The sequence below is a fragment of the Tachypleus tridentatus genome, chromosome 13 (genome assembly GCF_004210375.1).
Source record: "Tachypleus tridentatus isolate NWPU-2018 chromosome 13, ASM421037v1, whole genome shotgun sequence".
NCBI lineage: Eukaryota > Metazoa > Arthropoda > Merostomata > Xiphosura > Limulidae > Tachypleus > Tachypleus tridentatus.
The window spans coordinates 180,878,227-180,904,644 of NC_134837.1; the positions used below are offsets into that span (position 1 = coordinate 180,878,227).

General features: G+C 34.5%; 1 pseudogene across 1 annotated transcript in view; it reads left to right on the forward strand.

Annotated features, from left to right (window-relative positions):
• Positions 1-10,376: 10,376 nt before the first annotated feature.
• The window catches only part of LOC143236078 (uncharacterized), a 314,870-nt pseudogene continuing 298,828 nt past the window's right edge, over positions 10,377-26,418 (forward strand). Inside the window, exon 1 of the transcript XR_013019440.1 lies at positions 10,377-10,487. The product of XR_013019440.1 is annotated as an uncharacterized LOC143236078 (transcript). The remainder of the gene's footprint in view (positions 10,488-26,418) is intronic.

The window sequence follows — 26,418 nt, forward strand, 5'->3', positions numbered from 1 at the left end:
TTCAGTGAACCTTCGTGTATGTGAATCGTATAGTAAAAATTCACTCCTAACAGCTAATTTATTTATAACGACTAGGATGAACCGTGCTAAGTAGACTATTTTGCAAAGTCTAAGCCCAAGATGATTTCAAACCGATCATCAAACATGCTCGCTCTTTCAGATGTGGGGGCGTTATAATGTCACAATCAATCCCACTATTCGTTGGTAAAAGAATAGTCCAAGAGTTGTCGTGGATGATGATGACCAGCTGCCCATCCTCTTGTTTTTCACTGCTAGAACAAATAGCCTTTGTGTGGCTTTTCGCGAAATTCAAAATAAAAACCTATCATCAAATTGCAAAAGCAATAAACATTTTGTGAAAAAGCAAACACGTAAAGTAGTCCCGTAACTTTGTGGTGTTTTAATCTAATTATAAGTTGCATAAATCTTTAAAAAATTTAACCAAATTAACGTGAGTGACTGGCCAATCACTGACTTGTGAAGTTGATATGTTAAGGAAACATTTACACAAAATAGTGTCAAATCAAGAGAAATCTCTTGGAAATCATTTAAAGAGTTAAAAAAATCTCTTTAAGTACCTTAAATGTCTTTATAAAACAAACGGTGGCCAGGTGGGTTAAGGCGTGCGACTCGTAATCTGAGGGTTGCGGGTTCGCATTCCCGCCTAAAGCAAACTTAAAAATGAAGATATTGTCATCTCTATAATTGCTCACACAATTCAGGAATACAGTTTTAATGTAAATTGACCATTAGCATTGAGAAATCGTACAAAACATTTATCGAATATCTCGTGCTAGTGCAAATGAAACGTAAAACGACTATATCTTATTGGAATTATTTTATCAATCAACAGCTATTATTATTTTATGCTAAATGAATGGATAATCCGATTTATGTGATACGATAACTGTACAGACAAGAAAGACGAAGTGCCAAAGAGATATAATTTCAATATAACTAGGCTACTTTTAAACGTATCAAGTATTTCTATTGTGGCCCACAAATCGGAGGGTTGCAGGTTTAAATTCCTCTCGCACCGTTTCGCCTTACTACAACGGTAAGTCTAGGGATTTACAATGCTAAATTCAGGGGTCCGATGCCCATTGGTGAGCTCAGCAGGTAGCCCGATGTGGCTTTGCTATTAGAAAACACACACCTCCTCACGCCAAACATACTCGCTCTTTCGGCCGTGTGAGCGTTATAATGTCACGATCAGTCCCATTATTTGTTGGTAAAACGAGTAGTCTAATAAGAGTTGGCGGTAGGTGGCGATGACTAGCTGTATTACACTACTAAATTAGGGACGGATAGTGCGAATAGCCCTCGTGTAGCTTTGCGCGAATTTCAAAAAAATAAAGTTTCTTCTCTAAAATTGAAATAACCTAAGTATTTATTTTTCTGCCCAAAGAACTGGTAAAATTATTGAGTGTTGTGACGAATTACTCTCGTACCGTGTGGATCTACTTTTATCTATTCTCATTCCAGCCGCTTCTTACCACAAGGAAAATCAAACAGCGACTATATTTCTCAATTACAATGGTTATGTGTTTATTTTATTGTGGTACAGAAAGTACGATTAAGCATCCTGAACAGTCGGAAACTAAAATACAAAGTATTTCATAATAATAACTATTGCATTGCTTTGAGGTAGCAAGTTATTTTATCTAAACAAACAATATATGTGCGCGATGACAGCATACAACACCTCACTGTTTCTCGTGTATATGACTTAAAAGTAGCCCAAACTATTTTGTGTTGTTAAATTGAATATGGATTATATTATTTAAATTGAAAAAAATAGTAAAAGAAAAGAGGATGAACTTGCATTAAGTATGCTTATGAAAATTAAAATAATTACACCAGGTAAATTGTATTTTTCATTTAATTTCATTTAGTTGTTAAGTGCTTAGAAATTAAATTAATGTACCACTTTTCATAAAACAAAATTATAATTAACAGAGAAACGAAAAATACAACGCTGGGTGGCAGCACTATCTAATCTCAGATCTCTTAGTTATCGAAGTCATACCCTAAAATTCTTGACTTTACCTGGAATTTTATCGTAAACTTACTGAAAAACTTCAAACTTGTTTAATATTATTTAATAAACTATAAGGTCACAAGATCAACTTTGAGTGAAAGTATCCTTTCATTAGACAGTTTACGAAACTAGAATGGGTAGGAGTTGTTACCCTCTCGTTTAACATGAATAACTCAACACTTTTAAAGTGAATTTTAAAATAATCGTATTATTTGACATTTTAAACAATACAACTTGGTCCTTAAAACAAATTTGATGCTGGGTTTTCTGATCCTTCCTCTCGGTGGCTCAGAGGTAAGTCTATGGACGTGCAATGCTAAAAATTGGATTTTGATACTCGTGAGGGGCACAGCACAGATAGTCCATTGTGCAGCCATATTTAAATTATCTAAACAACACTCTGCACTACCTTTTATTAGTCATCCGATTCGGTCCCCTATTGGGACAGCCGTAAGTCTTCGGATTTACAAAGTTAAAATAAGAGATTCAGTTTCCCTCGGTAGACACAGCAGATAGCCCGTTGTGGCTTTGCTATAAATCACACACACGAGAGGTCGCGGGTTCAAATCCCCGTCACTTTCAGTCGTGGGGGCGTTATTATTTTATGATCAATGCCACTATTTGTTGGTAAAAGAGTAGCCCAATAGGTGGCGATGATTTACAGTATTTGTATTACTGCTGAATTAATGGCTGACAGCCCTCAAACCAAATCCTTCTTCTAAGCAATAATAAAAGTATTAATTACGTTGAAAACAAAACGAAACGGCGCCGGAATGCAATTTAAAATTAAGATTTTCAGTTTTGCAATAATAACAATTTTTAAAATTAAATTTATTTATTCGATTGAAGTTAAGCACAAAGCTCCACAATGAGCTATACATGAAATGCCCACCATCGCTATCGAAACCTGTTTTCTAGCATTGTAAGTCCACAGACATCCTGCTGCATTTTATAAAACATTGCCAGGATATTGAAATATAAAGACTATTAATTATATGTTTATATAATGTTTTGTTTTACAAAATCAGTGCTAGTTGAATAGCTGAACATAATATAAAAAATACATTACTTTTATTAAGAATGAACGATGTTTTCGTACTAAAATTACATATGAAAACTAATCTCGTTATTCTATTCTTCACCGAGATATATCAAGTTTCGAGGAGTCCACCCCCCCGCCATCAGTAATCTTGGAAAAGAGAAAATTGTAAAAACAAGACCAGATTTTTTATAGTGATGCCATGTAAATACATGTGTCACGGTTTATGATGTTTTATTCTTCTAGTTGTACTTTTAATCACCACAGTGAATCCATATTCAGTGTTATGAAGTGGTTTGAGAGAAAAACAAGGTGCCATTGGCACGTATTTTGGGGTGATGGAAGAAGGGATAGTTTGGTGTTTCCGGAGAATAATATCAGTGGCCTAAAGTAAAAGATGTTTGCACTACAATTGCAAAAGCTAATGCTAAATAAATAAAAGGTATTTTTGTGCAAAACAAAGAGGGGCGTGTTTTTGTTTTAATTTAGTGCAAAGCTATACGAGAGCTATCTGCGCTTGCCGTCCCTAATTTAAACAGTGTAAGACTAGAGGGAAGAAAGCTAGTCATCACCACCCACCGCCAACTCTTGGGCTACTCATTTTACGAATACTGCGATTGACCGTTACTTTATAATGTCCGCACGGCTAAAAGGGCAAACATGTTTGGTGAAACGGGGATTCGGATATGCGACCCTTAGATTACGAGTCGAGCGCCGTAACCACCTCGCTATGCCGAGCTGCGAATAATTGTAACCTCACGTTAGAGTCTTTAATATTATAAACAAGAACCTTGCAAGAAAAAAAATATCATATTAAGTTTTATACACACGTAAAAAATGTTTTTTCACATCTCGTAGCAGAACTAAAAACTCCTGTGAACAAAGTAGCTACTTAGTTACAAACACCTGATCCATAAACACAGAAGATACGTGACGTCTATAGCTGTAACACAACGTTGTTATAAATGTTTTATTTCATTGTTCGGTTTGCTATTTTTGTAGACCTACTTTAGTGATACTGGAGGGAAGAAGCCAAAAAATCTCGATTCTGACAGCCACAATACTTTCAAAAACCATGTATAAACCTAGGTAGGTTGTGCTCTTATTTTAAGTACAAAAGTACTTAATGGTAGGGATCTACAAGTATTCTGAATAATTCACGCGTCGAAAATCCACCCTACCGAATTCCTATGCGAAAACCGACTATTCAAAGTATTAGTTACGATGTGTTATGTGCATATGTACCAATAATAGGGTATAACAGTTCAAAATTTTCTAAAACAGCAACTTTTGCGTCTACTACCTACCTACCTACCTGATTACTTCAGCGAGGCTAACATCTAGATGGGTCGGACTATCGCTGCAAGATTCTTCAGGGTACATGACTTGTCTTTGAGTATTTACTTTTACTATTCCGATAAAAATCAATATCATCCACGTAATTTTCAACCCAACAGATGGCGCTACATATGGATGAATAGAAACGTGACAGCTTCTAAAGGTGAAGTATATGCTTTATACAGGTATAATATTAAAAGTAAACAACCAAGAGTAATAAACAATTATGAATTTTAATATAGAGCAGAGATCCTTCTACAAAAATGATGAAAGAAGAATTACAACCAGAATCACAAATTTATAAAATTTAATCTCTACTTTGGTAGCTTTATACACTTACCTGTAGGCTAGAGTAAGGAATACATTATACAAAGTTTGTATTGTGGTTTTACTTTTTATATAATATAATGCTAATGATTATGAACTTAATTTAAAATTGACATTTGTAATTATGTTTAATTACTGTATATTATTTGCTAAGTAATAAAAAGTTACAGCTATCACGGATAGTTGGAACATGTTACACGTCTCGATGGAACAGAGGTTTGTCTTCTTCAGGTATTATCTATCCAGTGGCACAGCGATGTGTGTGCGGATTACCATCGCTAGAAACTGGGTTTCGATACCAGTGGTGGGCGGAGCACAGATAGCCCATTCTGCAGCTTTGTGCTCAAGTCCAGAAACAATTGTCATATTAGCATAATGTACTTCCTTACTCAAATATACGATCTATCAGCACAGTCAGTTTGTGTTTATATACACAACCTCTTTTACCATAACATGTGTGTATATGACCTCTTTCAGCTTAACCTGTGTGTATACGACCTCTCTCAGCTTAGTCTCTGTGTATATGATTTCTCTTAGCATAATCTGTGTGTATACGACTTCTCTTAGCATGGCCTGTGTGTACACCATCTCTTTTAGTTTAACCTGTGTGTATACGACCTATCTTAGCTTAATTTATATGTATACGACCTCTTTTAGCATACTCTGTGTGTATATAATCTCTTTTAGCTTAACCTGTATGTGTCAACCTCTCTTAGCTTAACCTACGTGTATATGACCTCTCTTAGTATAACCTATGTGTATTTGACCTCTTTTAGTATAACCTGTGTATGTATGACTTTTCTTGTCATAACCTTTGTGTATATGACTTCTGTTATCATAACCCGTGTGTATATGACTTTTCTAACCTTAACCTGTGTGTATTCGACCTCTCTTACAACAGAACAAATTCTACTGGTTTTAATCCTTTAGTGTTTATCTAAGGTGAAAAAACAACGACAACAAAAGTGATCAGTTTTTAAAATTTGATTTAAAACAAATTATTTTAGAATTTGAAGAGAGTCAAATATAACAAATACAGAATGAAGTTTTTAATTTGTATAATAGAATAAATGTTTATTTTTTGTTTTGGACTTGTAAAGTTAGGTCAAAGAAAGTTATTTATATCTTATAGACTTATATCTATTTCACAATGGAAAACAATTGCATACTAGCATTAAATAAAATGACAACTTTTAAGGGTGGAATATTTATTATTGTGTTAGATTAAGTTAAGCTAAGGTAAGGAAATTTATGTATAATCTGCAGAAATAATATTGATTTGTAAAATTAAATTTTCATAATATTTATATTGAAAAATGGCGAAATTAAAAAAATATTATATATTTTAGTTAAAAATAAATTGTAGTTGTCACAAAATTTGAAAAAAAAAATCACAACCAACTTACTAACAAAAAATATCTATCCAAAAGTTCATAAGTCAGTGTTCTAGCTCTCTCACTAAATATCCTGTTCCATTCTCTATCTTGAAGGAAGATGTTTGATTAATATCTCTTAAGTTCAACTCAAGGTGGCGTGCTTTGATTGTGTTTGTTGAATGTTTTCAAGTTAAGATCTGCCGTGTAGATCTATCCGTCCGCAGTGACGGGAAAACTTTAAGTTAATCTTTCAAATTAAATTATTTCATGATCTTTAAAAAGGTTTTGCATTTTTGGTTTCACTGAGGACCAAAGTTCTGTGCTTATTGTACCATTCTTCGCTAAAAGTAATTGTTGAGCATTTCGGTCATGCTAAGAGCACTCATCAATAACGTTCGATAAATCTGTATTTTTATTATTAAAGCTACATCATGTTTTGAAATATGAATGACAGTAACAGTATGATAATTCCTAACAGTTTAGTATAGAATGCCTTATTTGTTAAATAACATTAAACATCAATATTATTGATGTCTGTTCTACCGTCATTTTAAAAGTGAATGTTGAGCTTTGTCGACGTGCACAGCTTTTTCAAACGCCCCGCGAGAAGCTGCCGCTGTAAACGATGACAGATCGAATATACACTACGTTTCGTTATATATATATATATCAGATATATTATGGATACAAATAGCATAAAAGATATATATAATTTGAATATAATTAACTCAGTCGAACAGAGGTATGTATGCGGACTTGCAACGCTAGAGCCCAAGTTTCGATACTCGTGATCAGCAGAGCATAGATAGTCCAATGCGTAGTTTTGTGCCTCTCATTAAACGAAGATCTCAAAGACTACTTGTATATCAAAATAAAATTACAAGAAAATAAACGATATGTTACTCAATCTAATAAGATTACAATTTCTATATAAATAATTTTCCACCATTTTTTTTTTATATTCGCCGATTTAGCGTTTCTGTTTTATATCTTTGCTAGAAGTCGTCCCCAGAGGGTTTGTTTGTTTGTTTTGAATTTCACGCAAAACTACACTAGGGCTAACTGCGCTAGCTGTTCAAATTTAGCAGTGTAAGACAAGAGGGAAGGTGGATAGTCATCACCACCCACCGCTATCTTTTGGGCTACTCTTTTACCAACGAATAGTGGGATTGACCGTCACATTATAACGCTTCCACGACTAAAAGGGAGAGCATGTTTAGTGCGACGGGGATTCAAACCTGTGACCCTCGGATTACCGTCACCAGAGGGAGGAGATGAAACTTGCATGGCAGGGAACTGATATCTTGAATATTAGAAAGGTTTTTCACTAAATTTGTCTAAAGAACTGATTATAATCTCTATGTGAGAAGGAAACTTTCTCAGGTTACGAGCTTCCTCTTTTGGGGGTCAAGGTAAAAAATGGTTAAATTGTTTTTCAAATGAGATATATATGCTGGTAATATTCACATATCTGAGTGACTGGATCAATAAAAAAGTTGTTAATTTGTAGAAATTATCCGTGTTAAATCAAACTGTACTTTCCCCACACTGAAACAACTTAGTAGCTTTTCTGTACGTTTTCCACCGGGTCAGCGGCAAGTTTACAGACTTACAAAGCTAAATTCCGGTGTTTGACTCTCGGCGGTGGACAAAGCGCAGATAACTCACTGTGTAGCTTTGCACTAACACAAACTTTCATATTTTACACAAAATGTGATTGGAGAAAACTGGTCGTAAGCCATGTGAGGTTTTTATACTAGATCATCACTCACTGGTTTAAACCGATATAAAATATTTGGCATTAGGATACACATTTTAATGTCCCACATTGTGACAGTAGTTCAATGCAGAATTTTAACACTAAAATCCGAAGTCTGGTTCCTCTCAATGGACAGTGTGCTGATGACTCGTTGTGCAGGTTTGGGATAAAGTAAGCTAACACATTTTTACAAAAAAAACAAGACATAATTGGAATGTTAACTGTCGTACAGAATAAACTGTCTATTAACTGTATTTACATATTACTGCTGTTGTATTTCTAATACATATGTCAAAGTTCAACTCATTTTGAACTGAACCACGTGCTTTGAGGAAAGTTAAAGAGTCAGTTGGAGAGAGGGGTCATTAGTAACCTCTTCACGATCAGGAGGGGCCCTAAATGGTAGTTTATGTAAAATAATTTTAGTCATTCCAATTTTGCATAAATGCGTAAGTTATGTCACAGTGTATGGCACCCAGTACACGTATCTTGTTGTAACTTTGTGTGAAATTTGTAAATAAAAGTTCTTTTATGTTTTGGACTTCTCTGACACCTGATAATTTACGATGGATTTTGCATTAAAATTCTTTGATAGCTGATAACTTATGTTTGATTTTTCTTGTCAAACTACCAGAAATTTCAATAATTTTAATGTAACACAAAGATTTAGTTTGATTGATCTTGGGCAACACAAGAGGTTAGGAAACATGGGTTGGTAATGGTCGAGGTAATATCACATACATCTTGTCTGAATTCTGGGAAAACTCGCTTTCATTATTCACATTACATCGCAAAAACGAAATACTTGGGGAGTTGTTTCTGACAGTCACAATTATAACATTTAAAACACGTTTCTACTTAATCGACAAATATTGTTTCCGCTTCTGATGGTCTGGAAGTTTTACCAGTTCGATTTCAATAGAACTGCCTCTGCAATGTCACGTCACCCGCGTGATGGTAGCGCACGAGCAGAGTTATCCACTGAAACGTAACAGAGAGCATGAAGCTCGAGTTTTGTCAGAAAGTCGAGATGCAACGAGTGGCATGAGCACGTGCGGATTGAGAGCGGGATAGTTGTGGCAAGTTTCCAAACAGTGCGCGTGCTGGCGTTTCCGTTAACATAAACGTAGATTAACGTTCTTCATACGTTACTGACCTCCGGTTTTATTCCGGTCTTTCTCATCTCTTTATGGACCATCTGGAACCACGATGTATAAGAATATGACATAAATTAATTCAAAGGAACAGTTCCACTGCATTGATGTTACTTCAAGAGAAACACTTTACTAGTGAGGAGTTCTAAAAATATTTGTATCCTTTGTAATGTGTAAAACTGCTGGTTTGGTAGCACAAATCAACGGATAGTATTATAAAGAAAAACTTTTTAATGAATGTTTTTACGTGTAATCCCACTACATTGGACTTTTTATACAGGTCAAAACAAAGAGTTAAGCATCGCACTTAATCACTGTAGGTCTGACAAGCTATAATTTACAGGGATAATCATTTCTTTAACCGAACAAACATTACGTCATGTATAAGTTTAGTAGTGTGTGTAGATAAAAATACTGGTGAGAAACGTTTCGGATGGAAGAACTACAGCGCTATTTCAAGTATAAGTTTGGTAGTGTGTGTAGATAAAATTACTGGTGAGAAACGTTTCGGATGGAAGAACTACAGCGATATTTCAAGTATAAGTTTAGTAGTGTGTATAGATAAAAATACTGGTGAGAAACGTTTCGGATGGAAGAACTACAGCGATATTTCAAGTATAAGTTTGGTAGTGTGTGTAGATAAAATTACTGGTGAGAAACGTTTCGGATGGAAGAACTACAGCGATATTTCAAGTATAAGTTTAGTAGTGTGTATAGATAAAAATACTGGTGAGAAACGTTTCGGATGGAAGAACTACAGCGATATTTCAAGTATAAGGTTATTAGTGTGTGTAGATAAAATTACTGGTGAGAGACGTTTCGGATGGAAGAACTACAGCGATATTTCAAGTATAAGGTTGGTAGTGTGTTTAGATAAAACTACTGGTGAGAGACATTTCGGATGGAAGAACTACAGCGATATTTCAAGTATAAGGTTGGTAGTGTGTGTAGATAAAACTACTGGTGAGAGACGTTTCGGATGGAAGAACTACAGCGATATTTCAAGTATAAGGTTGGTAGTGTGTGTAGATAAAAATACTGTTGAGAGACGTTTCGGATGGAAGAACTACAGCGCTATTTCAAGTATAAGGTTGGTAGTGTGTGTAGATAAAAATACTGGTGTGAGACGTTTCGGATGGAAGAACTACAGCGCTATTTCAAGTATAAGGTTGGTAGTGTGTGTAGATAAAAATACTGGTGTGAGACGTTTCGGATGGAAGAACTACAGCGCTATTTCAAGTATAAGTTTGGTAGTGTGTATAGATAAAACTACTGGTGAGAGACATTTCGGATGGAAGAACTACAGCGATATTTCAAGTATAAGTTTGGTAGTGTGTATAGATAAAAATACTGGTGAGAAGCGTTTCGGATGGAAGAACTACAGCGATATTTCGCCTCCTTGGAGCAGTGCCAGCCCTCTCTGCAAGATGTCTTAAAAGTCCGTCACCAGTTGGTACGTAAGTACACGCACTGCTATTCATCTTTCAGGGCTAGAGACGTTGTGACAAATCCCAAGCTAAGAACAATACGAGGTGACACTTCAGGCTTCATGTTCTGCCCCCTCTTTTTAAATGTTTTTACTAGGGGATTTGTCTCTCGAGTTAAGGGTTAGCAGTGTTGTAAATATAAAATATTTCGTTAATATAAAACGCAATGTTAATTCACTTTACAGCTTTGTGCTTACACATGATTTTACTAAAGAAATAAACAGCTTCAGAAACATCTGCCTTATTCCAACTCACAATGTAGGAACTCAGATTGTGTATCTCCCACATACGAGTATTATGTTAATACCAAACATATTAATAATATGAAATGTTGTGTAGCTCAAATACACGAACGCCCGGCATGGCTAGGTGGTAAAGGCACTCGACTCGTAAACTGAGGATCGCGGGTTCGAATCCCCGTGGCACTAAATATGCTCGTTATTTCAGCCATGGGGAGCGTTATATTATGTCGGTCAATCCCACTATTCGTTGGTAAAAGAGTAGCCCAAGAATTGGCGGTGGGTGGTGATGACTAGCTGCCTTCCTTCTGGTCTTATACTGCTAAATTAGGGACGGCTAGCGCAGGCAGCCCTCGTGTAGCTTTGCGCGAAATCAAAACAAACAAACACACGAATATTATGTTAATACCAAACGATAAAAGTATTTAATTCTAATTGATGTAGTGTAGCTCAATCACACGAGTATTATATTAACAAGATTAGTAAAAACTGTTTAGTTAAAAGGGGAATAGGGGTCGTCAAAAATACAAAAACAAATTGAATTTAAATGTAAAGATCATATTTTCAAGCTTACAACTAGAAACACTAAACATTAAACAAACTAGGATGGAAACAGTGTCTACATTATTTTCTCAAGCTATAAGTTCCTATGTCGAATCTACTAAAATTGATAAGTACTGTAGACGTGGAGTTAAAATAGGTATTTGCAGCTTGAGAAAGTAATGCGGACACTACTTCCAACCTAGTTTGTTTACTTTTAAGAGTCTCTAGTTGTAGGCTTAAAGATATGATCTTTGCCTTTTGGTTCAACTTATTTCTGCACTTTTTTGACGATCCCTATCACTTCCTTTTAAATTAAGAATTTTTTCTAATATTGTTTCTTAAGTTTTTATGTCCATTTATGAAAAATAAAATGTGTTAAGCTACTTACGTTCATGTACGTTCAGTTGAATGTTACATGTCTTTTAACTGTTTGCTACTGCATTGTTTCTTTGTTTTTTCAACAAATCACCACACTGAACTTATTCAAAATAAATGAAAATCGTACAACAAAAAATAAACACATGTACTGTTATGCAGCTGAAAGAGAAAACGTAAAGTTGTTCTTAAAGGACAGTCATGAATTGAACGATTATATTATTACAGATTTCATGACAGGCTTCCATCAATGTCACAGCGTTACATGTAATGTAACAAAAGACGAGCAGCAACAAATAAATCTCATTAGAACGTAATAACGTTTCTTCTACGATATTACAACACAGATTAATAAATGTAAACGAACTCAGTAACATGCTTACCTTTAACAACCTGGTGTTTGCTAGAGTAAGGCAACACAAGTAATGCATACAAAATACACAACACTGACATACTTAGAACAAATGGCCAGATATCGATGACATTTACGACTGCTACCTTAACACCAACTATTTGAAAATAGTTATATGAAATAGTGATATATGCAGTGGTATAAATAATGGACAGTCATCCACTATTGTACCCCGCTGGTACAGCGTTAAGTCTACGGATTTACAACGCTACAATCAGGGGTGCGATTCCCTTCGGTGGAAATCAGTAGATACGAGTAGTCCGATGAAGCTTTGCTATTAGAAAACACACACACACTCACGATTTTAGCTGAGTGTAAGTAGCAGTAGAAACAATCACCAGCGTCGTCTGAGTAGAAAATTCTACTATGTTAATCGTCCACTGTCAAAACCTTCTTGAAATATATTCACGAAAATCTACATAGAGACAGCAAACTTGAGTAACGATATGCAAGAACAAAATTGGAAACCTTTCGTATGTCGGTTTCCAACAAATGCTCTAGAAAATGAACGAATTATAGCTTCCAACTAATATGCACGCTAACAAGACAAAATATTTTTTATGGCAGAAAGTGAAGGACAACAAAACTAAATTTAAAACTAATCTCTCAGTTTTGTGCAAATTTCTTACATCGCAGTAACAATCACTTGCAGTAATTCTATAGCTGAGTCACAATAAGGATTTGTAGTTTGAGCAAACTGTCAGCAGTAAATCTCCAACCTTGTTTGCTTACGTTTTGTGATCCTTATTTGTAGATTTAAAATTATTAATTATCCTGTACGTTGGCCTTTTATAATGTACAACATTGGACAAATATATGCTTAGAGTGAGACACAGTCCCCACTAGCCGCGTATAACATTTTACCAATAAAAAACCAGCCTTTTGAAATAAATCAAATATGTCTGAAATATCGCTTTAAATAAATATATGGACAAATATATGCTTAGAGTGAGACACAGTACCCACTAGCCGCGTATAACATTTTACCAATAAAAAACCAGCCTTTTAAAATAAATCAAATATGTCTGAAATATCGCTTTAAATAAATATATGGACAAATATATGCTTAGAGTGAGACACAGTACCCACTAGCCGCGTATAACATTTTACCAATAAAAAACCAGCCTTTTAAAATAAATCAAATATGTCTGAAATATCGCTTTAAATAAATCTTCTGGTCGCTTAAAGTAATTATTTACTAAGTTAAGTGCCTGAAGATTCGTGTAAACACGTGTTTAACAAGTGCTAAGTACTAAAGCAACTGCCTCCCGCTAGTACAGCGATAAGTCTCCGGATTTCGATTCCTTTCGGTAAGCTCAGCGGATAGCCCAATCTGACTTTGCTATAAGAAAAACACACACAAACACACACAAAAGCAACTGTTCTAAACAGCATCGCATCTATTATGAACTATGTAAATTAACTTTGAATTAAAATTTAGCAACTTTTAAATTGGTCGTGGAGATTTTAAGAGCTTTAAATAGCACATTTCTCTGGGTTTGGGTGCAAACTCCTAGCCGATTTTGCTGTAGGCATGTAAAATAATAATAATATGAACAAATGGGTAAACTTTGATTTTGTTGGCAAGCGTGAAATCACTTATTTTCCTCATTATCAACGTTTCAGTGATCTCAGCTATTGAAAGGAAGGTTTTAAGTGTAATTTCAAAAACAGTTATATTTTTTAAGGTGGTTTTGGCTCAAATGTTATATTAAAGTTTCGAGCAAATTCCTGTGCGAACCCTAATATGAACCACTGCAGTGGTCCATGATACTAAGTGTATTAAGAGTGAGAACTCACTTCGTGTAACTCAAACACATGAGTATTATATTAATTCTAAACATATTAAAAATGCATGCAGATCAATAACTTGAGTATTATATTAATATTAAAAGTTGGTTTTGAATTTCGCGCAAAGCTACATTAGGGCTATCTGCGCTATCCGTCCCTAATTTAGCAGTGTAAGACTAGAGGGAAGGCAGTTAGTCATCACCACCCACAGCCAACTCTTGGGTTACTCATTTACCAACGAATAGTGTGATTGACCGTAACTTTATAACGCCTCCACGGCTGAAAGGGCGAACATATTTGGTGTGACGGGGATTCGAACCCGCGACTTTCAGATTACGAGTCGAGACCCTTAACCACCTGGCCATAACGGGCCATATTAAATACACGAACTACGGTTGTGTAGTTGAATCACACGATTATTATTAAATATAGTGAAAGTATGATTAGAAGTCGTGTAGCTCAAACACGTTAGTTTTATATTAACACATATTAATAACATTAAAAATACGCATAGTTCAATCATACTAGTATTATGTTAATATTAATCATGTTCGAAATACATGCACTTCAATCTTTCGTCTAACATTTTCTGATTATACTTAGCAATTTTGCTTTAACACGTTTTCTTTTGATTATTAGAAGAACGAAACAACAGTTTCACTTTAATTTAACATCATTTATTGTTATTACAAACTCTCACGACCTGTTGATGTAAAAATGTTGGGAATCAGTATGTTGGGCCTATTTCAACTTAATGTTAGGTCGAGTATGCAAAACACAAATATTGCTTTCTTTGAAATAGTATTTAACCTTTAACTTATTTCTTCATTGCAGCTATACCAGTGAGTCTAAAGGGTTTTTAATAATATCAAATGTAGCTATAGCAGTGTGTCTAAAGGGTTTTTAATAATACTACGTGTAGCTATAGCAGTGCGTTTAAAGCGTTTTTAATAATACTAAGTGTAGCTATAGCAGTGTGTCTAAAGGGTTTTTAATAATACTACGTGTAGCTATAGCAGTGCGTTTAAAGCGTTTTTAATAATACTACGTGTAGCTATAGCAGTGCGTTTAAAGCGTTTTTAATAATACTAAGTGTAGATATAGCAGTGTGTCTAAAGCGTTTTTAATAATATTAAGTGTAGCTATAGCAGTGTGTCTAAAGCGTTTTTAATAATATCAAATGTAGCTATAGCAGTGTGTCTAAAGCGTTTTTAATAATACTACGTGTAGCTATAGCAGTGCGTTTAAAGCGTTTTTAATAATATTAAGTGTAGCTATAACAGTGTGTTTAAAGCGTTTTTAATAATATTAAGCGTAGCTATAGCAGTATGTCTAAAGCGTTTTTAATAATATCAAATGTAGCTATAGCAATGTGTCTAAAGCGTTTTTAATAATACTACGTGCAGCTATAGCAGTGCGTTTAAAGCGTTTTTAATAATATTAAGTATAGCTATAACAGTGTGTCTAAAGCGTTTTTAATAATACTACGTGTAGCTATAGCAGTGTGTCTAAAGCATTTTTAATAATATTAAGTGTTGCTATAGCAGTATGTCTAAAGCGTTTTTAATAATACTACGTGTAGCTATAGCAGTGCGTTTAAAGCGTTTTTAATAATATTAAGCGTAGCTATAGCAGTGCGTTTAAAGCGTTTTTAATAATATCAAATGTAGCTATAACAGCGTGTTTAAAGCGTTTTTAATAATATTAAGTGTAGCTATAACAGTGTGTTTAAAGCGTTTTTAATAATATCAAATGTAGCTATAGCAGTGTGTCTAAAGCGTTTTTAATAATACTACGTGTAGCTATAGCAGTGTGTCTAAAGCATTTTTAATAATATTAAGTGTTGCTATAGCAGTATGTCTAAAGCGTTTTTAATAATATTAAGCGTAGCTATAGCAGTGCGTGTAAAGCGTTTTTAATAATATTAAGTGTAGCTATAACAATGTGTTTAAAGCGTTTTTAATAATATTAAGCGTAGCTATAGCAGTACGTCTAAAGCGTTTTTAATAATATCAAATGTAGCTATAGCAATGTGTCTAAAGCGTTTTAATAATACTACGTGTGGCTATAGCAGTGCGTTTAAAGCGTTTTTAATAATATTAAGTGTAGCTATAACAGTGTGTTTAAAGCGTTTTTAATAATATTAAGCGTAGCTATAGCAATGTGTCTAAAGCGTTTTTAATAATACTACGTGTAGCTATAGCAGTGCGTTTAAAGCGTTTTTAATAATACTAAGTGTAGCTATAGCAGTGTGTCTAAAGCGTTTTTAATAATATTAAGTGTAGCTATAGCAGTGTGTCTAAAGCGTTTTTAATAATATCAAATGTAGCTATAGCAGTGTGTCTAAAGCGTTTTTAATAATACTACGTGTAGCTATAGCAGTGCGTTTAAAGCGTTTTTAATAATATTAAGCGTAGCTATAGCAATGTGTCTAAAGGGTTTTTAATAATATCAAATGTAGCTATAGCAGTGTGTCTAAAGCGTTTTTAATAATACTACGTGTAGCTATAGCAGTGTGTTTAAAGCGTTTTTAATAATATTAAGCGTAGCTATAGCAATGTGTCTAAAGCATTTTTAATAATATTAAGTGTTGCTATAGCAGTATGTCTAAAGCGTTTTTAATAATATTAAGCGTAGCTATAGCAGTGCGTTTAAAGCGTTTTTAATAATATTAAGTGTAGCTATAACAGTGTGTTTAAAGCGTTTTTAATAATATTAAGTGTAGCTATAACAGTGTGTTTAAAGCGTTTTTAATAATATTAAGCGTAGCTATAGCAGTACGTCTAAAGCGTTTTTAATAATATCAAATGTAGCTATAGCAATGTGTCTAAAGCGTTTTTAATAATACTACGTGTAGCTATAGCAGTGCGTTTAAAGCGTATTTAATAATAGTAAGTGTAGCTATAGCAGTGTGTTTATAGCGTTTTTAATAATATCAAATGTAGCTATAACAGTGTGTCTGAAGCGTTTTTAATAATACTAAGTGTAGGTATAGCAGTGTGTCTAAAGTGTTTTTAATAATACTAAGTGTAGGTATAGCAGTGTGTCTAAAGCGTTTTTAATAATACTAAGTGTAGGTATAGCAGTGTGTCTAAAACGTTTTTAATAATACTACGTGTAGCTATAGCAGTGTGTCTAAAGCATTTTTAATAATATTAAGTGTTGCTATAGCAGTGCGTTTAAAGCGTTTTTAATAATATTAAGTGTAGCTATAACAGTGTGTTTAAAGCGTTTTTAATAATATTAAGTGTAGCTATAACAGTGTGTTTAAAGCGTTTTTAATAATATTAAGCGTAGCTATAGCAGTACGTCTAAAGCGTTTTTAATAATATCAAATGTAGCTATAGCAATGTGTCTAAAGCGTTTTTAATAATACTACGTGTAGCTATAGCAGTGCGTTTAAAGCGTATTTAATAATACTACGTGTAGCTATAGCAGTGTGTTTATAGCGTTTTTAATAATATCAAATGTAGCTATAACAGTGTGTCTGAAGCGTTTTTAATAATACTAAGTGTAGGTATAGCAGTGTGTCTAAAGTGTTTTTAATAATACTAAGTGTAGGTATAGCAGTGTGTCTAAAGCGTTTTTAATAATACTAAGTGTAGGTATAACAGTTTGTCTAAAACGTTTTTAATAATGTATCTCAGAACGGCTGTTATGGGTATTAACACTTTTATTGATAAGGAGGGAACAACGTTTCGACCTTCTTAGGTCATCTTCAGGTAAAGAAAGAGAGAGTTTGCAAGTGACTGTTGCTGAACATATGTCTTAAGGACGAGAGTATAAACGGGTACGGGATTGTAGGGGGCGTTGTAGTTGAATGTTAGGTTATTTATTAATATAGGTGTAAAGGTGTTCCTTTGTATTGGTTTATTTTGGGCTTGAGTTGTTGTATAAATAAGGCTTCTTTAATTTTGCGTTTGTTTATGTTTGTTTCTTTATTTGGTATTTGGGTGTTTTCTACGGTTATGTTGTGTTTATTTGATTTGTAGTGTTCGAAAACGTATAAAGGTGACTTTTTGTGTTCTTTGAATCTGATTTCCATTTTTCTACTTGTTTCTTCAATATAGAAGTCGTGGCAGTTATCACGTTGTATTTTATAAATAATGTTGGTATGGTGTTTGTCAGTATAGTTTTTACATAGTATAGACCTCAGTTTTGTGTCTGGTTTTTGAATAAATTTGGTAATAGCTGGAATGTCATATTTTGTTACTAGTTTTTGCCAAATGTTGGTTATTTTTTTGCTGATGTCGGGAATATATGGTATGCAGCAGTATATGGTTTTGTAGTTTGTTGTATCTTGGGATTTATTGTTGTTGGTCTAGGTGTGTGAGTATAATTTTTTCCACAGTTTTTGAGGAAATTTGTTGATGTTGATAAAATGTTTTATTTTGTTGATTTCATTGCTAATTTTATCAGGTGAACATTGCTTTGTGGCTGTGTTTATTTATTTTCTTAATATGTTGAATTTTTGTTTTGTTTCATGTGCTGAGTCCCAGGGAATGTAGAGTCCAATATGGGTGATTACACTGCTGTATATCATATGTTCCCGACATCAACGACAAAATAACCAACATTTAAAAAGACGTATAACAAAACACAACATTCTAGTAAACACCAAATTTATTCAAAAACCAGGTACAAAACTAAAGTCCACACTATGTAAAAACCACACTGACAAACACAACACCAACATAATTTATAAAATACAATGTGATAACTGTCACGACTTCCACATTGGAGAAACATATTTCTTTTTATATTTTTCACATTATTTCTATTAATTTCATTTCTGCCGAGAGATGGCAGCTCATGCACTTGCAAACATGAAGTGACATGAAGTGACATGAACTGTCCTGGTAGATTGGATGAAGAATAATATATACTGCAGAGTTTCCCAAACTTTTGTCATCCACTCCCCCCTTTAATAAATATGACTTTAATACAGTGACGATACGTAATGTACGAATAGACATCCAAATGCTAAATGTGTTATGGTAATTACTTATTATTTTCACTCATGAAAATAATATTAAAACGCTTCATTTTTCATTACTGATTCAGCTCTAATCATTTACACTCCCCAAGAGATCCTTAGCACCCCTACAGTGTGGTGTGCCCCATACTTCAGGAAACGCTATTATACTGGAAAAACTAAAACAAAAACAATGAAAGATAGAAAAAAATGTGTGTGCATTTTCATTTGTTAGTATAGTTCTGGTTATTAACAATTTCTCAGAAATAATGTCTGGTTTATTGTCATTTAAAAAAAAAAAAGAGAGATGTGCATTATTGTCAGTTTCCTCTGAAAGAAAAAAGAGCTGTCATGTCTAAGGCATACCACTTCTATCCTATCCATATGTTGTACCATTAAGGTGGTTTCTCAACGATCGATTCCAATATTACGATTGTACAGAAATCCATAAGCCACTTTTCTGGTATATCTTCGTAGGAGCACAAACACCTACATCGTTCTCCAGTTTCTTTAGGAATGTGATGATTATATGGAAGATATGACTGAAAACCTCATACTGATGAATACATACTTGTTGGTTTCGTTTCCACACAGAAGTACTTTTTTGCTAATGTTGCAAATTGTTGCTTGGGACACGTGGATGGCTCTTACCACGACCATTGTATTTGTGGATTTTCACTTCTAACCAGACAATGCACTTTCCTTACTACGTCTAGGACGCGACTTGTTAGAGGTCTCTTTCTGGATGGTCCTACTGTACCACGTTGATCCATATCCCTTTTTCAACCAATGCCATTAAGCACAAGATATATTCTTCTTTTGTAAATTGTAAATATCTTTTATTGTCTGATTGACTTTAGATTAACTATATTTCTACACGATTTGCTGAGCTGCACATATAAAATCGTTTTAAAAATAAGTAATCACTCCTTTCTCTCTATATATATGTATATATGTATGTATGTGTATGAATAAAGACAGGAATTAGTGAACATAATAATTTGCGGTTTTCAACGAGATGAATTACATTTGTAGTAGTAACTTATAAGCTATTCAGATATACTGAATATTTTGTACATTTGACAATATTTTATTTATAACTAAGTTTCATTCTTGTTAGTTTCTTGTGTGTATGTTTATTTTGTTCAGCACAAAACTATGTTGTTCTTACTGTCCCGGACAAAGGTATTTCTAACGATATAAGATCTGTAGCGTTTGAGCAAGACATTTGTTAGAAAAGTTAGGGGCAGAAAACGTATTATATATTAGCTGAAATACTTGATTTCTGCACAAGTATTTAAATTACAAATGTTTGTTTGTTTTTGTTTTGAATTTCGCACAAAGCTACATGAAGGTTATCTGCGCTAGCTGTCCCTAATTTACTAGTGTAAAACTAGAAGGAAGGCAGCTATTCATCACCAGCCACCGCCAAATCTTGGGCTACGCTTTTACCAACGAATAGTGAGATTGACCACCACATTATAACTCCTCCAAGGCTGAAAAAGCAAACATGTTTGGTGTTACGGGAATTCCAACCCGCGGATTAGGAGTCGAGCACCTTTACTACTTGGCCATGCGGGGCCAGAGTTAAATAGTAATGTGAATTTAGAATATAATTAAATACCGATATTTATCAAACTCATGATATTTGCCAACAAGATTGATACATACAGTTTTTTTTCTTAAAACAAATATACAAATAATAATAACGGTTATTACAAATAACGATTTATATACAAAAACTTTGCAAACTTACAAACAGTGTTAAATTTTCCATCTGATCTGGAACTTCCTTGATATCTTATCGAGGGTTCATGACGAGCGAATTAGTTATGAGTTGATATAAATACAATTCATTTAATATGAAGCTAGTTAGCTTTTCGTTAATCAACGTGAGTTTTTTCACCGCTGAAGTTCTGTAATGTCTTCATGAAAATACTAATGTTTGGTGTTAATCCACTGAACTCAAACGGTTTGCAATGTTCGAAATCTATAAACGTTTCTAGTCAAATACCTGTAGTTTCTCGATTAATAAGCGTTAATCACAGTTATAGCTTCTGAGGTTTATAGCATACCAACTGTAAACCAACTGTATATACTGTCTCTCCGCGCATTGCGTTGGTCACTTTTTATAAGCGTTAGGCGAATTTGTAGAAATTTCAGCTGGTGCAACAATACTAACGATGGATTAGTGCTTTCGTAAAACATATATTTTTGATTCTTACACTGAAGAAACTTCTACACATTTAGTGAATATACGGGGAATTTCGCAATAGACATTTAACAGTGTAAGTTACACGAATTTCTAAATATATATTAATAAGTAATCAGCGATGACATGAACAGTATCATTTCGAGATGCGAGAGTGGTGCTTTTACACCATCATTAACATTTTCGACAATTTTTAGGGAACATCTCTTTAGTTCTTTTTGCATTCTTTACTGACCACATTTGTCTACAATAGTGAAGTAATCGTTTGATTGATTGACTGTAAAGTTTCCAACACTAACTTAAGAATACGTTTCTGAATTAATCTGTATGCTTTTACGTCATCGAAGTTGTTAAAAATAGAGAAAATAAAAATAAACCACAAATTAACGTGTGCATTATACTTTCAACGTAAACAATATTGTTGCCTTAACAACAATATTACGATAGTTTTATTACCAAGCGACAAAGAATAAAAGAAGATTAATCCAAAAAAAGAAACTGATTTTAAACCCAAGAGTTTGATTTACATTACTAATCAAAGAAGTTTGTGGAAAACGTGGTGGGAATTTCGCCAGTTTTGTTTCTTCTGCGGACCGTAAAAGTCGCCCTCAAAGTTTGGTTGTGATTGGCTAAATAGTGTGCGAGAAGTCAGTGGACAGACAAAAATACAACTTCGCTTTTATATGGGTAGAAGATATCGACAATACATGTTTCCAGCTTAACCCATTCTACTGTTTGCAGCTTCATGTCTATTTGGTTATCTCTCTCAGAAGCAATTTAGTTTAGTAGAAGACTGGACGAGCCTGGCATGGCCGAGTGGTTAAGGTACTCGACTCGTAATCCGAAGGTCGCGGGTTCGAATCCCCTTCACATCAAACATGTTCGTCTTTTCAGTCGTGGGAACGTATTATGTGACGGTTAGTCTCACTATACGTTGGTAAAAGAGTAGTCTAAGAGTTGGCTATCACAGATAGCCCTCGTGTACCTTTGCGCGAAATTCAAAACAAATCTTTGGTACCTTTCGTAACAAAATCTCTCTTTGTATTGAAAAAAAAAAAAGAAGGCAAATAAGAAAAAATCATTGATTCACAAGGTCATAAATTAAAGTTCTCGATGGTTGAACTGAGGTCGAGTGTTTGTGTTTTTATGTTGTTAAATTAAAAACAAAAAGCAGCAAATAAATACAATAAAAGATGGATTGAATTACATTATCATAGTTAGAAGAATTAGTTTTATGAAAACGACAACACCTTAACTAAAGCAAACTTGAATAGTGGCAATACAAATACACACACTGACCTTAGCTGCACAGTGGCGCAGCGGTATGTCTGCAGACTTCCAACACTAAAAAGCAGGTATTGATACCCGTTGTGGGCAGAGCGTGGATGGTCCGTGGTGTAGTTTGTGCTTTACTTCAAATAAATCCACGTCACCATGTTTTTTATTTTTTACATCACTAAACCTAGTTCAGCCGAAATAGTGAATATTTGGTACAGTATAATGGAATACATGAAATATTAAATTAGTATTTTTAAATCAGTTGGGGTTTTAAAATAAACATACAACTATTCTCACACCTAAATTAGACATTATCAACTGTTACGCTTTATTTGTTATGTAAACTAATAATCAATCATTATTTATCAATGATGCTTTTCGAATGAAAATATAAGAGCCTTAGATCTAGAACAGAATATAAAATTATTTATAACAATAGTCTGAATTAATAATCAAGTTAAAAGTCAGGCTTTCTCGCTGTATACAGAATCTTTGAAAGGGTGATTCTAATTTGTGACATTAAAGCCAACACATATTGTACGAAGCACAATCAGTATGGTAATCCTGCAGGGGTGGGGGGCATGATCCTCAATATATTTGTAAAAATTAGGTGCTTTAGTTTAAATTTGGAAACAATTTTGCATGAAATATAGCTTTAACAAATGCATGGCTGTTCACACAAACATCCAATGATAACTTAACAAATCATCATTCTGTTGTAACACTGGGGAACTGGATTTAAATTAACATAACTGTAAGATTTATTGTAGTAAAGTACTGTACTATCTACATACAGACTAGATATTAATTGTTAAGTTACATTACTAATTTAAATAACCCTGTGTGATAATAGTATATTATCTATTTCAAACATCATCTGTCACCTACATACATGTATGCAGTACTAAAATAACATGTTAGCATGCTCCATTTTTCTGAGGTGTTTTCCACTAACACTAAATAACATACGTACAGTTTCAGTGTCAATAGCAGTGTCATAATGATTACGTATTGAAACCAGAACATCCAGTGTTTCTTTGGTTCATGTAAACCTCAGGTAATTATTTAGCTGGCAGAAAGCAGATGCCAAATGTTCACACAAACGAGAACTTTGTGATAGTATGGTTAGAGTTCCACTAACACAACATATATGGTTCACTAAAGCACACTTTTAGGCAGTCAGTCAGTCAGTATCTGTGGCCTGTTCTGGAGAGGTAAAGAAAGCCAGCTTGTCTTTCGTCAATGATATTCTTCATATCAACATTTAACACATCTTTCCTGTAAATATTTATAACCTGTATGATATGAGAGAAAGAAAACTCTTGTGTGAGTTTTGACAATACAAGTACATCAAGTCTGGGGGAAATATGACAGAGAAAGTGGTCAAGGAAAAAAAAATGTTTTCTTAAAACAATCCTTCAGTAAACTGTATTTACACGTTGGGCTGTCTTTGGCCAACTCGTTACATGTTAACATTGATTTGTTTTCAATGTTACTGCTGTGCTTGAAGATAGGATGTGTGTAATAGCCATGTTCATTACAGTCAGTTTTTTACATCATTGTTCTATTAGGAAAACACCAAAAACAATGTCTTGGTTTGAAGTATTCAAGGTTATAGAAGCATCTTTAAAATAGTAAAGGGAGCATTTTAAAGCTGTTAAATAAAAAATGTAATTCAAAGGATCCTACTATCTTTAGATAAGCCAATTTGTTTTTCATATCTTCAGCAGCTGAATTTTCATTAAACATATCAAAATTATTGTCTCCATACACAGTAACCTCACACGTAAGTGAAATAAGAATGGATGACGCAAACAGAATCTTTACCAATCTTCAGTATTCTCAACCAAGCATGTGATACACACATTGAGTAGCAGAAGACGTGATGAAACTGTTCCATGCTGGACGCCATGTTGAGTAGATTGCCAATAATAGTCGCCCACGTTTAGGTGAGTATTTAGTCCAAATGGTTATTCCTTTAACTTCTACGATACAATTTAACATTGGTGGAAATGAACATTAATTTATAATAACAAGATCAGGTGAGACCCATTGTAATGAATGTAAAAGGCCTTGATTTTCGTAAATCGAGCTTGTTTTTGGACACCAGATTTTTCACCAGCCATGGAAGATACTTTATCATATCCTTGACCACGCAACTGACTAAATTTATTCCAACATCAGCCAATATCTTCGTAATTATACATACATTATCTGCAGCTCTGGCTTTCTGTAGCTTAACGTGTTCAGTGCCGTAGACGAGATAACTCATCCAAGCCGATCACTAACACAGTGCCACGGACGAGTTAATTCTTTCTCAATAATATTTACCTTCAACGTTAGATGTCAGCACCATACATGCATTTGACCTACTTACAAACTGTTTCACTTTCGATCCAAAATGGCGTCACGAAAAAAGTTACAAAATGAAGAAGCATTAAAGTTGTATTATAGCAGCTGAAATACTTGGCACTCAACAGGTTAATAAACAATAAATTCTTTCGTAATTTCACAGTTATCATCTACAAAACAGAGACATATTGGTAAATGTTTTACATCGTGAGAAGATACTTCATCAACAAAAACAGGGTAAAATCAAACCTTTTATGGTTTGTTTTGAATTTCGAGCAAAGCTACATGAGGGCTATCTCCGCTAGCCGTTCTTAATATTGTAGTGTAAGACTAGAGGGAAGACAACTAGTTATTATCACCTACCGCCAACTCTTGGCATAGTCTTTTACCAACGAAGAGTGGGATCGACCGTCACATTAAAACCCCTCTCACGGCTGAGAGAGCATGTTTGGTGTGAAGGGAATTCGAACCCGCGCCCCTCGGATTACGAGTCGAGTGTCTTAACCACCTGGCCATGCTATACTTATATTTTATACTTCATCAATAATTTTTACTTGAATTACATCTTATCTTATGGCATTGATGATGTCATTTTGTGAGAAGAGAGGTTAATATGTAGCATTTGTTTCTTTGAGATGGTGCAAATGAGCCATCAGTTAAATGCCATAAGCAGCTGCGCTATAACTGTATAAGCACAATTGTTTTACATCACAAAAAATATTATCTCAGTCAACTTTATTTAGGTTGTACTTATTCCTAGTAGGAATTGATTCGTTCCAACGTAAACAAAAACAAATTATCGTTTATTACTGTTAATGAATAATACATAAATTTAGAAGTAGGTTTTGTTTCTTACTGGCTGTATATATATGTACGAGGTCTGTTCAAAAAATACGCGGACTGACGTCATAAAACAAAATGTACTTTATTTAGAAGTTACAGGTCTGGGACTCCTTCAAAGTACTCTCCTCCCCAACGCACACACTTATCACAACAATGTTTCCACTTGTTGAAACAGTCCTGGTACGCTTCTTTTGTAATGTCCTCCAGCTCCTTCGTCGCATTTGCCTTAATCTCGGGAATTGTCTCAAATCTTCTTCCTTTCAAGGGTCTTTTGAGTTTGGGGAGCCAGAAAAAATCGCAAGGAGCAAGGTCAGGTGAGTAGGGGGGGGGTTGGGAAGAACAGTGATCGAGTGTTTGGCCAAAAACTCACGAGTTCTGAGGGCTGAATTTCGCAGCAACGCGGTGCATCTTCAATTTGTCGGTCAAAATCTCGTAACATGATCCAACTGATATCCCACACTCTTCAGCAAGCTCACTGACAGTCAGACGTCGATTTGCCCGCACCAGGGTGTTGATTTTGTCGACGTGTGGGTCGTCCGTTGACGTGGAAGGGCGTCCAGGACGCTCATCATCTTCAATGGACTGTCGACCATCCTTAAAACGTTCATGCCACTTGAAACATGCCGTACGCTTCATAGCAACATCACCGTAAGCCGTGTTAAGCATAGCAAAAGTTTTAGTCGCAGATTTTCCAAGTTTAACACAAAATTTCACAGCAAGTCGTTGCTCCTTCAGGTTATTCATTCTGAAATCCGCCAAACGAAAAAATCGCACTTCACTTAAAACCGCGTAGCTAATACACAAATGAAGATATCTGCAATCGGGAAATGGCGTCGTAATCAGCTGATCTGTGCAAACCTAGCGACACCAAGCGGAT